Source organism: Lissotriton vulgaris, chromosome 10 (assembly GCF_964263255.1).
Source record: "Lissotriton vulgaris chromosome 10, aLisVul1.2, whole genome shotgun sequence".
NCBI lineage: Eukaryota > Metazoa > Chordata > Amphibia > Caudata > Salamandridae > Lissotriton > Lissotriton vulgaris.
Genome location: NC_141698.1, coordinates 898,164,043 through 898,176,966, shown reverse-complemented (window position 1 = coordinate 898,176,966; position 12,924 = coordinate 898,164,043). Strand labels below are relative to the sequence as shown.

The 12,924-nt window shown below is 47.6% G+C and overlaps 1 protein-coding gene across 1 annotated transcript in view; it reads right to left on the bottom strand.

Annotated features, from left to right (window-relative positions):
* VPS50 (VPS50 subunit of EARP/GARPII complex) overlaps positions 1 to 12,924 on the bottom strand; it is a 791,964-nt gene that overhangs the window by 404,475 nt on the left and 374,565 nt on the right. The gene's annotated exons all lie outside the window — the stretch shown is intronic.

Below are 12,924 nucleotides of genomic sequence, written 5' to 3'. Positions count from 1 at the left end.
CACAATTTGTGGCCCTTAACTTTGCTGTGCTATCTCTAGGTGCTATGCTACTTCTATTAAATAAATATATCAATAATAAGCTTATTTCTTGAGTTTTCAGAGGTGGTGTCATACCTGGGACAATACGATTTGTTGTCGATTTTGAATAGCTTGCCAGCTATTTCGAGCACAAAGGCAAGGATATTGTGACTGTGCAAGAACACAATCCTGGCACCAATCAGAAAAGGCAAAAGGCTGTGCACAGCCTTGGAGAGTGTTTCCGGAGCATTCTTCAATTAAGGTGAAATCTCGTCTCGTGCCCGTTTGGATCCATACCGGGGACGGACGTGTCTCTCTCTTTCAGTCGTCAAATCATGAGGTTTATTGAGGGCTAACCACTGATTTTTAACCTTCCATTTAATCTGAAACATAACCGGTGTGAATCAACATGATGAAACTACGTAAACCTGGACTACATGTCTATTTTTGCACATTCATTCATTCATTCATTCATTCTTGCAGCATTTTTTAAAATTGCACTGAACCCAAATTTTACGTTTTCTGGTTTTTTAATTTATCGCCCTCCTGGAGGCAGCAATGTCTGGACTGCAAATTTGGCTAATTTTATCTTACCTTATTTTTTGAATGCCCAAAACCTGACTATACTGGGGGACTTAAATCTCCATTTGGAGGATAAATCGAATAGCACAGTTGTCAATCTTCTGGAAGATTTGACTACATTGAGCATGACACTGCGGAATGAGGGCCCTACTCATCAAGCTGGCCATTTGTTGGACCCTATTATATCCAACATACAGGAGCTAAAATGGTTGAAAACTGACCCTATTTGCTGGTCTGACCATTTCTTTTACTCTCTTTAGTATTACTCTTACTGAATCTAAGCTGCCACACTCTGCTCGGCCCCCAATTCTTATGAGAAATTGGAAAAGGTTAGACCTAACCGAGTTGCAGAATGCACTAAAAATACACCCCCCCATTTAGGGCACTGATATGGAAACGATTGCGCAGGAAGCCCATATCTGGCTGGAGAGAGCAGTCGATACTTGTTTACCCGTTACCAAATGCAGAGGGAATCTTCACCGTCCCCCAGCTCCTTGGTACAACGACGAACTAAAGCTTGAAAAAACCAAATGTAAGGCACTCGAGCGGAAATGGCGCAAACATTATGATCCTTTAAAAAAGGAAACATATCGTAATGCCAGAAACCTCTACCATAGGGCCTGCACCAGAGCCAAAGCATGCTATATAACTGAGACTATCAACACTGCCGCCAATAAAGCACGGACTCTTTTTAATACAGTAAAAGAACTGGCCGGAGCTAATTCTATGGCGGCCGCACCCCCCTTGACCCCTCAAAAATGTCAAAATCTTGCCACGTACTTTGTGGAAAAGATTGAAAACATTATTGCCAATATTAATCCCCTGGTGAGGGATGACAGGGATGTTCCATCTTCTGTAAATCCAACAGGACAACGGCTTGATTCTTGGCCACTCATCTCCTTGGACGCTCTGAAATCCTTAGCTGCTTCCATTAAATCAGGTTCTCCCTGTGACCCTCTCCCCATTAGCATCCTGAGCCAACTGGATGACTCAGCCCTGGGGACTATTGCTGAGACATTAAATGCCTCCATTCATCTGGCAACCGTCCCAGCGGCTTGGAAGCATGCCATGGTCAGCCCCCTATTGAAAAAGCCGGCGGCTGATCCTGAGGTGCTGGCCAACTACCGCCCAATTTCCCTGCTGCCCGCTTTCTCAAAGATCTTAGAGAAGCATATTCACGGTGTACTCTCAACATATACGGAGAATAACAACTTACTCCATTTTTCTCAGTCAGGCTTTAGGGCGGGCCATTCCACCGAGTCCGCCCTCTTGGGAGTCACCGAGAAGGTCAGGGGACTTTTGGACGAGGGGCAAATGGTTGCTCTTGTCTTACTTGATCTAAGTGCGGCCTTCGACACCATTTCACACAACAGACTGCTTGCTAGGCTGAGTGATGATGGTGTCGGAGGGAAAGCGCTTGACTGGATCGCGTCTTACTTGAGCAACCGGACGTTTCAGATCTCGTCCTCGCAAGCTCAGTCAGACACCTTTCTTTCACCCCATGGCGTACCTCAGGGCTCAATTTTGAGCCCGTTATTTTTTAACCTGTATCTCCGCCCTCTCGCTGATTTAGCTGAGCGAGTAGGCCTAGAACTTATGACATATGCGGATGATTCGCAGATTATTTTCTCTCTTACCAACTCAAAGCCTTCATCCCCCTCTGCGCTGAAATTAGGTCTTCACGAAGTCTTCAGCTGGATGTCAACAAATCAGCTAAAGCTCAACGGAGAGAAGACGGAGATTCTTCTCCTAGGTAAAAAGAGAGATCTGTGGCAGGATACCCATTGGCCGCCATCCCTGGGTGCTTTTCCCAGCCCGGCTACCCAAGTCAGGAACTTAGGGGTATGCATCGATGACTCTTTATCGATGAAACAGCAGGTCAATAAAGTAGCTGGTACATGCTTCACTATCCTTAAATGGCTGCGGAAGATCATCTGGATGCTGCCTGTGGATACCCAGAAGACCGTAGTCAATGCACTTATTACATCTAGGCTTGACTACGGTAACATCTTATATCTGGGTTCCAATTCAGCTGTGATTAAGCGACTCCAACTGGTCCAGAACTCCGCAGCCAGGCTGCTATGTAAGATCCCTAGGACAGCTAGGATCTCGAAGCATCTAAAGGACCTGCACTGGCTTAGAGTTGAGAACCGGGTTCGGTTCAAAGCATTGACCTATATGTTTAAAATCAAGGCAGGGACCGCACCAAAGTACCTGCAAAAACTGGTTAGGCCCTACGTTCCTGAACGCAACCTCCGCTCTTTAAATGGAGCATACTTTGTGGTTCCTAGATTTAAACTGGCCCGCATGGGGGGAAAGTCTTTTTCCCATCTGGGACCAGTCCTTTGGAACTCCCTTCCCTTAGCCCTGCGTAAGGAGGAAAATCTCGCCAGCTTTAAGAAAGGCGTTAAAACCTGGCTATTTGATAAATAATCGCGGTCTTTGAACGGGTTTGTTTTCTGCGCTTTCTGTGTTTTCAGCTTTCCATCTTTGCGCCGGGAAACCCTTTGTGGGTATCTGCGCGCATTATAAGTGCAAAAAATAAATAAAATAAATAAATAAATTCATTGTCAGACTTCGTAAGGCAGATATAATGCTTGTAGCAGACTGTTTCGCCCAATGTGTTAGCAAAGTCATTGTTTAGATGATTTGACACTTTCACAAGTTCTGTGAATGACTACCTGAATGTGGATAAAAGTGCAGATTAGTCAACTAAAATGGAAACTGCAACTTAAAATGGAACCTGTCCTGTATGAGCTTAAGACATCCCTGGAGCAACTTCTAAATTAAATCACTGAATGTGTTTTTGTGCACGGTCTAGCTTATCATATCTCCATGACACATTTACAGAAGAGAAGCACATGCTAATAATGTGCATTTGACAGAATAAAAGTTCATCACTTGCTGCATGTTCAATAACATGCAACTGAATTGAAAAGGGATCTCTGCTTTGGAAGATATGACTTCACAACATTTGCTGGACCAGATCTGAAGCATCCGTTTTGTATGTGCAGAATGAGCACTGAAAAGGATTAGAAAAAAATCTGTGCAGTTTTCTTCCTTTCGGAGTCTGATGAATACTTTTTAATATATCTGCGGCAACAAGATTGTAATTGGGTTTTCAAATTACATCTGATAATACCATTTATGACTAACGTACAAAACTGTAATTATGTTTCTTATCTACTGAGCAGTTCTCATTATTGTCCTTTTGATCAGCTCACACTGTCACAAAGAAATATTTCTTATTTCTTTTAAGATATATTAAAGCTAATGAAAGTGGTCGCTTGGAAACTGTCAAAACTAACTTAAATGACTCGGTCTTTATTCAAAATATTGCAGATCATGTTTAATGATGTGTCCAAATTGTTATAGTGCAACTGTGTTTAAAAGCTAAAGACACCACACAAAATGAAGGGTTGAAAGTACGAATATTGTAAATTGTAAAATTGTAAATGTAAATTGATACTTGTATAGCGCACTACTCACCGCAAGGGTCTCAAGGCGCTTGTACGAATACCGCTGTGGAACCCATCCTGGCTTTCCCTGTGAGGCGCCCACTCCTGGGCTCCCCCAAGGTGGAGGCCAGGCATCCTTAGCGTTGTGGGGGCCGTTGTGGAGATTAAGCAAGCTATTGCCCAGAGTTGCAGAGTGGGACTCCATGATTGGAATAGGCACTGAGGCGAGAATTATCAGGTCCGTGGAATTTTGAGCCCAAGACCCACCAAGGCGGGGAATTGAACCCTGGTCCCGGGCTAGACCTCTGCATCAGGGTCTGCCGCTCTAATCATTGAGCCACACTTCTCCACTAAATATTGAATCATTTTCCCTCCCCCCAACTACCTCCTCCATAAAAAAAAGTTACACAGAATAAAATAAAAGGTGCCCTTAAAGAGTGTATATTCAGCTCATAGAGTGATCTCTAGGCGCTATTCACACATAAACTGGTTCATTGTCACGCATAATTAAAAAGTATGCCATGGAAAAAGAACAAGTCTATAGAGCAGCTCAAGAAGAATATGGATAAAGGTTTGCTAGAGTCATTCCATCATGCTGTCGGTCAACTAAGGAACTGTTGGACTATGCCTCTTTCTGTAGTGTCATCCCAACACTTTTTGCCTTCACCTCATTGTTTTCTGAACCAGTTTTTATTGGCGTTTAGGACTCTGCGCACTTAACCACTGCTAACCTGCACTAAAATGCGTGTGCTCTCTCCTTTAACCATGGTCAAAATGGCTTATACCCAAGTGGCACATTTAATTTACCTGTAATTCACTAGAAAAGTGGTACTGTATGTATCCAGGGCCTATAGGACAAGTACTTTCCTGGGTAAGGCCTTATCTGATAGAGACATGATCTAGCCGCAGATTCCTTACCTTTGAATTTCCCAAGCTTCAGGCTGGATCCGGAAGACTTTCCCTAAAATAATACCTGGATTGCCGGTAGGTGGTGTAGGTTGTCTCCGCCTGACGTTGGTGCCGGAAGTGACGTATAAGGGCACCACTCATTTTCTTTTCACGACCTTCCACGCCTGGAGCCCGGAGCCATGAAGTGCACTAACAAAGGTGTGTCTAGAACAACCAGGGCACCGAAAAGGATCAGCACTGACCTTAAAAAACCTGTCCGCAGTGCAGGGAGGATGAGGTGGCTATGTATGGAATTTGCTGCTAGATCATGTCTCTACCAGATAAGGCGTTACTGAAGATAAGTAACTTGTCTATCTGATAGAGACATCTAGCAACAGATTCCTTGCCTTTGAATAGATATCCGAGAAATTCCATTGCATGAGGAAGGACTACAGGCATAGTTAGACCAGGAAGTCCTGCAGAAGAGAGCAGTCAAGGAGGCCATCCAGTCATGTTAATGTTATGGGTGTCTTATATAGCGCTCGGCTACTCCGAGGAGTGTCCCGGCGCTTTCTGACCCACAGCTGAAACAGAAAGAAAAGGATAAAAAAGGGGAAACAGACCAATCACTGACCATAGAGCCATGTTTTCAAACCTTTTCTAAAGGCCAGAAGGTTCGAGGTACAGCGGAGCGACAGGGGGATGGTGTTCCATAACTTAGGAGCAAGATGTTTGAAAGAGCGTCCCCCTACCCTAGCTTTCCTAATAGCAGGGACAATTCCCAAACCAAGGGATTCCGATCTAAGGGATCTTGTAGGTTTGTAGAAGGTAAGGCGTTTCTGGATGTACTCGGCTCCTACTGCATGGAGTGCCTTGAGCGCCAGCGTAAGTGCCTTAAAAATGATCCGCTTCCTAACAGGGAGCCAATGAAGGGAGAGTAACAGATCCGAGGCTCTGGCTGGCGGGGAAGGCCAAAAATTGCCCAAGCCGCCGAGTTTTGGACCACCTGAAGTTTTTGTAATAGGTAGTCCGGAAGACCCAAGTATAATACATTTGAGTAATCGAGCCTGGAACAGATTTAGTCCTGGACCGTCGTCTTCCTATGCGTCAGAGGGAGCAAAGGAAGAAACTTGCGCAGCATTTTAAGGAGACCGTAGCAGGTGCCAGTCAGGCCCAAGATCTGGGACTTCAAAGATAGACCATTGTCAATTTTGACCCCAAGGTTCTTAGCCACCAAGGAGGAAGACGAGGGAGGGAACATATTCACAGGCCACCAATCCTGCCACGACGGGTCAGCCTGACACCCGAAGAAAAGCACCTCAGATTTGTCAGGGTTGCACTTGAGGCTGTTTCGCTGAAACCAGTTGAAAACAGCCCCAAGGCACCCGCGGATGCTCTCTCCATTGAACTCAGCACCCCTACTACAGGTGAAAAGGAGCTGGGTGTCATCGGCGTATGATATGATCTGAGCCCCAAAAGACTCCGCCAGCACCGCCAAAGGGGTCATGAAGATGTTAAAAAGAGTCGGGCTAAGCACCGACGCCTGTGGGACTCCGACCTCCAAAGGCGGCACTTCGGCAGAGTACGGGGGGGCCCAGACCACCTGTCGGCGACCCGCCAGGTAAGATCAAAACCAGCTCAACACCGTCCCTCTCAGACCGATCTGGTATAGTCTGCTGAGGAGACCCTCATGAGGGACGGTGTCGAAAGCTGCCGACAGATCTAACATTACCAGCATAGCTCTTCCACCTGAATCCAATACCTCCTTGATGGCTTTATTAACCTCCAGAAGCGCTGTCTCAGTGCTTAGATTGGAGCGAAAGCCTGACTGGGTGGAGTGAAGCAAGCCGTGAGTTTCAAGAAAAGTGGAGAGCACAGAATGGACATGCTTTTCCACTATTTTTGCAGGACCCAGTAAAAGAGAAATTGGCCTATAGTTTGCATGATTCTCAGGATCAAGGCCCGGCTTTTTGAGGAGTGGAACAACCATTGCCTGTTTCCAAGCCAAAGGGACAGCACCCCTGGTCAGCGATAAATTAAGAACTGGGTTAATCAAAGTGTTCAAAATCTTCGCGGCTCTAGCCAAAAAGGTGGCAGGGCAAGGGTCCAAAGGGGAGCCTGACTTAAGTTTCAGAAGGAGGTCCAGGGAGGTGGAATCAGAAATAGCTGGAAACTCAGGGAGAACAGGACTGGACTCAACTGACAAGATCGGTGAAATGCTCGGGTTGGTAACAACACTAAGACCCGAGGAAGGGAAAGAGTCTTGAATCAGCTTAATTTTGTTGTAAAAAAGTTTGCCAGCGAAATCACCCATGGCTCAGAAAACTCATGCTGCACTGCGCTGGCCTTGGGGGTGACAAACTCCTTGACAATAGTAAAGATTTCCCTGCAAGAGTTAGACGCCGCCTCAAATCTTGCGGCAAAATAGCTCTTTTTTTCAGCCAGAATGTCTGCATGATAAATCCTAATAGAAGCCCTATAGGTGGCCTTGGCTTCCGGATCATACTGCTTGCGCCAAAGCCTCTCAGCTGCCTTGCAGTTATGCCGGGATAGTGCCAGAGACTCCGTGAACCAAGGTGCTGATGTCCGCTTGGTGGATGAGCGGGGCGCGGAAGGTGGTGCAAGCTCATCTAACTGCTCTACCAGCCACTTCTGTAGCGTGTCAAGGTCACTGTCTAACTCACCTGATAGAATACAGGGATGCTCCAAACAGGCCTGAGCCAAACTTTCAGGAGTGACCCGGTGATATGCCCGACTAGGGTGCCTGAAATGGTTGGAATTTACACAAGGTGATTTGCTAGTTCCCTGAATTTGAAAGCAGATCAGAAAATGGTCCGACCAAAGGACAGGGACGGGACAAGCCATAACAAGAGGAATGGTGGAAAACACTTGATCGAGAGTATGGCCCTTATCATGAGTTGGAACAGACAGATAGGGAATAAGACCCAGGGGGGCGGTGATGTCATTGATTTTAATTGCATCACCGTCCGTCTCAGCATCCATGTGTATGTTAAAATCCCCTAGCACTATGCAATGTTCTGTCTTCAGGCAAAGTGCCGTGATTACTGTCTGTAACTCCTCATAGAAAGACCCTCGCAGACCAGGTGGTCCGTAGACCAGGAGCCCCGAGAAGGATTGATGGGGAGATAGAGCAATGGAAAAGACAAGGGACTCACATCCAGAAATAAGTGCCGTAGGCACAACTACACATGTGGCAGATCTTTGGACCACAATTGTGACCCCTCCACCCGTTCCAATAGATCTATCATGTCTATGAATAACATAATCGGGGGGATAGCTGTAGCAATATCCGGGCTTGAGGACTCCCCTAGCCAGGTTTCAGTGAGCATTAGGCATACTGGTTTTTCCGCCGTTAGCAGCTCATAGATGTCCAGAGCATGTCTGCTCAGGGAGCGAGTATTGAGTAACAGGCACTTATGGTTGGCAATGGGATTAGGGCTACAGGCCAAGAGCACCGGAGAAATGCCAGGGTGCCACCCACAGCTAGGACAACGGCGTTTACCTCTATAGCGCCCAGGAAAGACTGGCTGACACATAGCCATACCTTTTCTGAGTGTCAACAGATCAGCTGTGGTATACGTGAGCCTAGAACCAGCAACTCCCGCCACGCCATCCGCCTCCGAGACGCGGACAAGCGCAGACGGGCAGGACTCTGGCACGACTCCGGCGCAGGTCCGGCGCGAGTCATCGCTGTCCGTTTTTAAAGCGCTGCTAGAGCGCATCACCAGCCCGACCCACATCCAATATGGCCGCCGAAACCGGAGAGCCCAGCCCTCGGCGTCAATCCTCAGCCGAGAGCCGGTCCGGAGGCGAAGGGAGGGGGGAGAAGGGACACAGAGCGCCAGGGAGCGCAAAGGAAGTCTCAGCACACTTAGTAAAATCAAGCCTGCCAAACGAAGTTACAAAAGTCTAAAAATTCTAATAGCACAAAGTAAAGATAGGAGAACTCCCGGCTTCTGCCTCAGGAGGGGAGAGTAGCTATTGTCAGAGTATATGTCGGATTTGACTGTCCAGGGAGTAGTGTTTGGAAAACTTGTGCAGGTATGCCCAAGTTGCTACCTGGCAAATATCGAGGATAGGAAGTCCATGTTGCAATGCAGTGGTAGGAGCCTTAGCTCTGTTGGAATGAGCCATTAAGCCTTCAGGAGGCTAATTGGCCGAGCAAAATTTGATGCTGACAACAACCCATCACAAGATAGTCCTCTTCTGCACTGCACAACCTTTCTGTGCTCTAGCGTAGCCCACGAAGAGTTGGCCGCCTACCCAGAAACTCTTTTGAGTGTTCAACGTAGAACGCCAACGCTGTTTTGTGTGTCCAGACGTTGGAGTCACTCCTCCTCTTTAGAAGGGTGCAGAGGAGCATAGAAATCGGGCAAGGTGACTGATTGCTCCACGTGGATTACCGCTTTCGATAAGAAAAAGGCCTTTGTGCGAAGCACCAACTTAGCAGGGAAGATAGCCAGGTAAGGAAGCTTGGGTGACAAAGCCTACAATCCACTCACTCTCCTGGCAGAAGATATTGCCCCTAAAAAGGCTGTTTGAAGGTAAGCAGCTACAGTGGGTAGTTGTGCAGAGGTTTGAACAGGGCACACATCAGGATTTAAATAAAGATGTTTCGTCTGGCAACCTTAAGAAAGCAGACAAGGCCGAAAGGTACCCTTTAAGAGTATCCAGAGCAGAGCACTGCTGGGCAAGGGTCCAAAGAAACAACAAGACTTGAGCGAGGAAAGGAGAAAGAGAACAATAGATCTTTCTGTACAATGTTTTACAAATTTGTTCCACCAGCAGATGTATACAGTTTTGGTAGAGGGATGCCTGGGTGTCAAAACAACTTTACAGACTTAGGGCGGAAGCTGAATACTATCAAGTGCCACTGCTCAATCTCCATGCAAGAAGGCGCAGAGTTGACAGTTTTGGGTGAAGGTCCCTCCCTAGCTCCTGCGACAGCAGATACTCCCAAAGGGGCAGCTTGATCGGAGGACCGGTGCTCAATTGGAGAAGCTCAGGATTCCTGACTCTCCTTGCCCAGACCGAACCCACAAGAATGAAGTGTGCCCACTCGCTCCTGATCTTTCAGCACACTCTTGGCAAGAGCGGTATGGGTGGAAAGTAGCATAGCAAGCCTGAGCTCCACTGGAGACTAAAAGATTCTCTGTGCAAGAGCCGCCTTGGAAACTCTGGTGCGCAAAACTGCTGACATTGTGCATTCCTGGCAGAGGCAAACAGATCTAACCAAGGCTCTCCACACCGCTGAAAGAGAACTGGCACCACCTTGAGATCCGCTAGGCATAGAGAGCTGAGTTTGTCTGACCTGGCGTTCAGGGAACCTGCCAGGTGTTGAACTACTAGGGATACGCCCTGCTGTTCCAGCCATATCTCAAAGACACAGGACCTCTTGACAAAGGGTCCACAACCCCACTGCCCAGTTTGTTGCAGTCCCACATCGCTAACACCTAAACCATCTGTCCCTTGATGCAAGGTAGGAACTCTTTCAATGCCAAGCAAATCGCACGGAGCTCCAGAAAGTTGATGTGAAGTCAGGATCCCGCCAGAGACCAGAGCCCTCTGATCTCCACCTTTCCCAGATGGCCACCCTTTCCCAGGAGTGACGCATCTGTCACTACTGTGTGATCTGGTTGCATCTGACCCAATCACGGTTGGTCGGCTACCACTGCAGGTACTTTGCAGTTCCCTCCGAGATATAGACCATGTCAGAGAGATTCCCCTGACGCTGCGCCCACTGGAACTTTAGGTCCCACTGCAGAGCCCGCATATGCAACCTGGCATGTGTCACTAGCAGGATGCAGAGGGCCATGAGGCCCAGCAGCCTCAAGGTCAGTTTCACCAAAAATCCAGGACAGAGGCGGAAACACTGGTATCAAAGCCTGAAAATCTTGGACTCGAGTCTCAGGAGGATTGGCCCAACATTGCACTGTGTCCAGAACAGCTCTAATAAAAGGGAGCATCTGAGAGGGAGTCAGGTGTGACTTCGGCACATTGATAATTATCCTCAGTGAAAGCAGGAGGTTCACCGTGGTCTGGAGGTGGGAGATGACAGCCTGGGGTGAGCTCGCCTTCATCAGCCAGTCATTGAGATAGGAGAGGACTGGCACCTCTGATCTGCACAGATAAGCTGCGGACCCCGCTCCTCACCCTGGTGGACACCCGAGGTGCGCTGGTAAGGCCAAAAGGGAGCACAGTGAACCTAAAATCCTTGTGGCCTACCAAAAACTGCTTTAAGGCCGATGGGAAGTCAGGACAGGAATGTGAAAATAGGTATCCTTTAAGTCCAACCCTGCCATCGATTGTCTGGGGTCTACAGCAGGAAAGACTTGAGCCAGAGTGAGTATGTTGAACTTTTCCTTTTTGAGGAAGTAGTTGAGGACTCTCAGATCTAGGATAGGAGGAAGGCACTTGTACTCTTTTGGGAGAAGAAAATAGCAAGAATCACAATCACAGCCTACTTTTAGCTGCAGGACTCTCTCTACGACTCCTTTGACCAAGAGTCTTGACTTCTTCCTGAAGCAAGTTGAAGAGGTCCTCTGTCAGCCGGTGTTAAGTTTGAAGTATGTGGGGAAGGGTAGTCTTGAAGGGGACGGAGTAGCCCCTTCAGACTATCTGAAAAAGTCACCTGTCAGACACAATATTTTGCCAGTGGTGAAGCTGATCGCCAACAACTGGCAGCCCAAGATCTTAAACGGCCAGACTAGGAAGGTTATAAAACTGCAAGGGGAGGAGTGGACTGACCCGACCTCCGGCTGCCTGACCCACAGGGTGGAAAGGAGCCGCGCCCTCGGCCGCGCAGAGGTTGCTGAACTTGTACTGTCTAGTGGCTGGAATACAGTTGGCATGGCTGAAAGGGGCGAAAAGCAGACGGGAACGGGTGGCCACTGACCGGCCTAAGGACTTGGCCGTAGTCAGAGTCCTAGAAGCAAACCAGGACCATGTCTGCCTTATATACGAAGAGATGGGATCAAAGGGCATGTCCATAACGGAAGCCCAGACATCCTCACAAAAGTCATAAGTTCTCAGTCAGGTTTGGCGTTGAAGAGCCATCGTCGATGACATTGCTCTGCCCAGTGAGTTGGTCATATCAAGCCCACAACGGATGGTGACCTTTGCCCCATCACTTCTGTCTGATACTGCTTGGAGAAAAGGGCTCGGGCCTCCTCTGGAACCAGTGGCAGTACTTACATAACCGTTTCCCATATGGAGTGGGAGTAAAGTCCCAATAGGCATGCGTTATTCACTGACCACAATGGAAAGCATATGCAAAAGAAACAATTGATGGACGGAACGCTAGACAATGCAAACATTCACCCCTAGTCACAAGGATCTGGGTTTAATCAGTCATTCTTTTGCTCACCATACCACCCCAGGTTGGATCCAGCCATATGCAAATCAGTCTTGACCCTGTTCCTGGTGGGAACAGTCCAGCCCGAACTGCCAAGCCAGGTCCTCCCTGGACTGGAAACAAGCATCCTGGGACCGGTTTCAGGGCATCATCCTTCATCATATGAAACAAAAAAAAGTGAGACGTCGGAAGCGCCGGAGGGACTCAGCAGTGGTAAACTCACTTCTTGGAGTTTCCTAGACGGTTTCGTGATCTGTGACACACCGTCTTCTTGATGCTCGAGGGTACGATTATCATATTCGAGCATAAGGTCCTCATACGAAAGGTGGAGGATTGTGAATAGAGACCCAACTATTTGCCCTGACGAATTTGCCAAACTCATGGCAATGAAACATGTCGGTCCAGTCGTAAAAACCTATGGTATCAGTTGAACCATTTTTAAACGTGCAGTTTGGCAGCACCAGAATAAAATTGATTCAGCCAGCCAAACTACACATTTTTAATTAATTTTTGTTTGTTGGGTGTGGGCACTCTGGTTTCAATAACTTTGTCTGTCCCACTAGGTAGTGTAACTTTACACTCCTTGTCTTTCTCCTTCTCTAT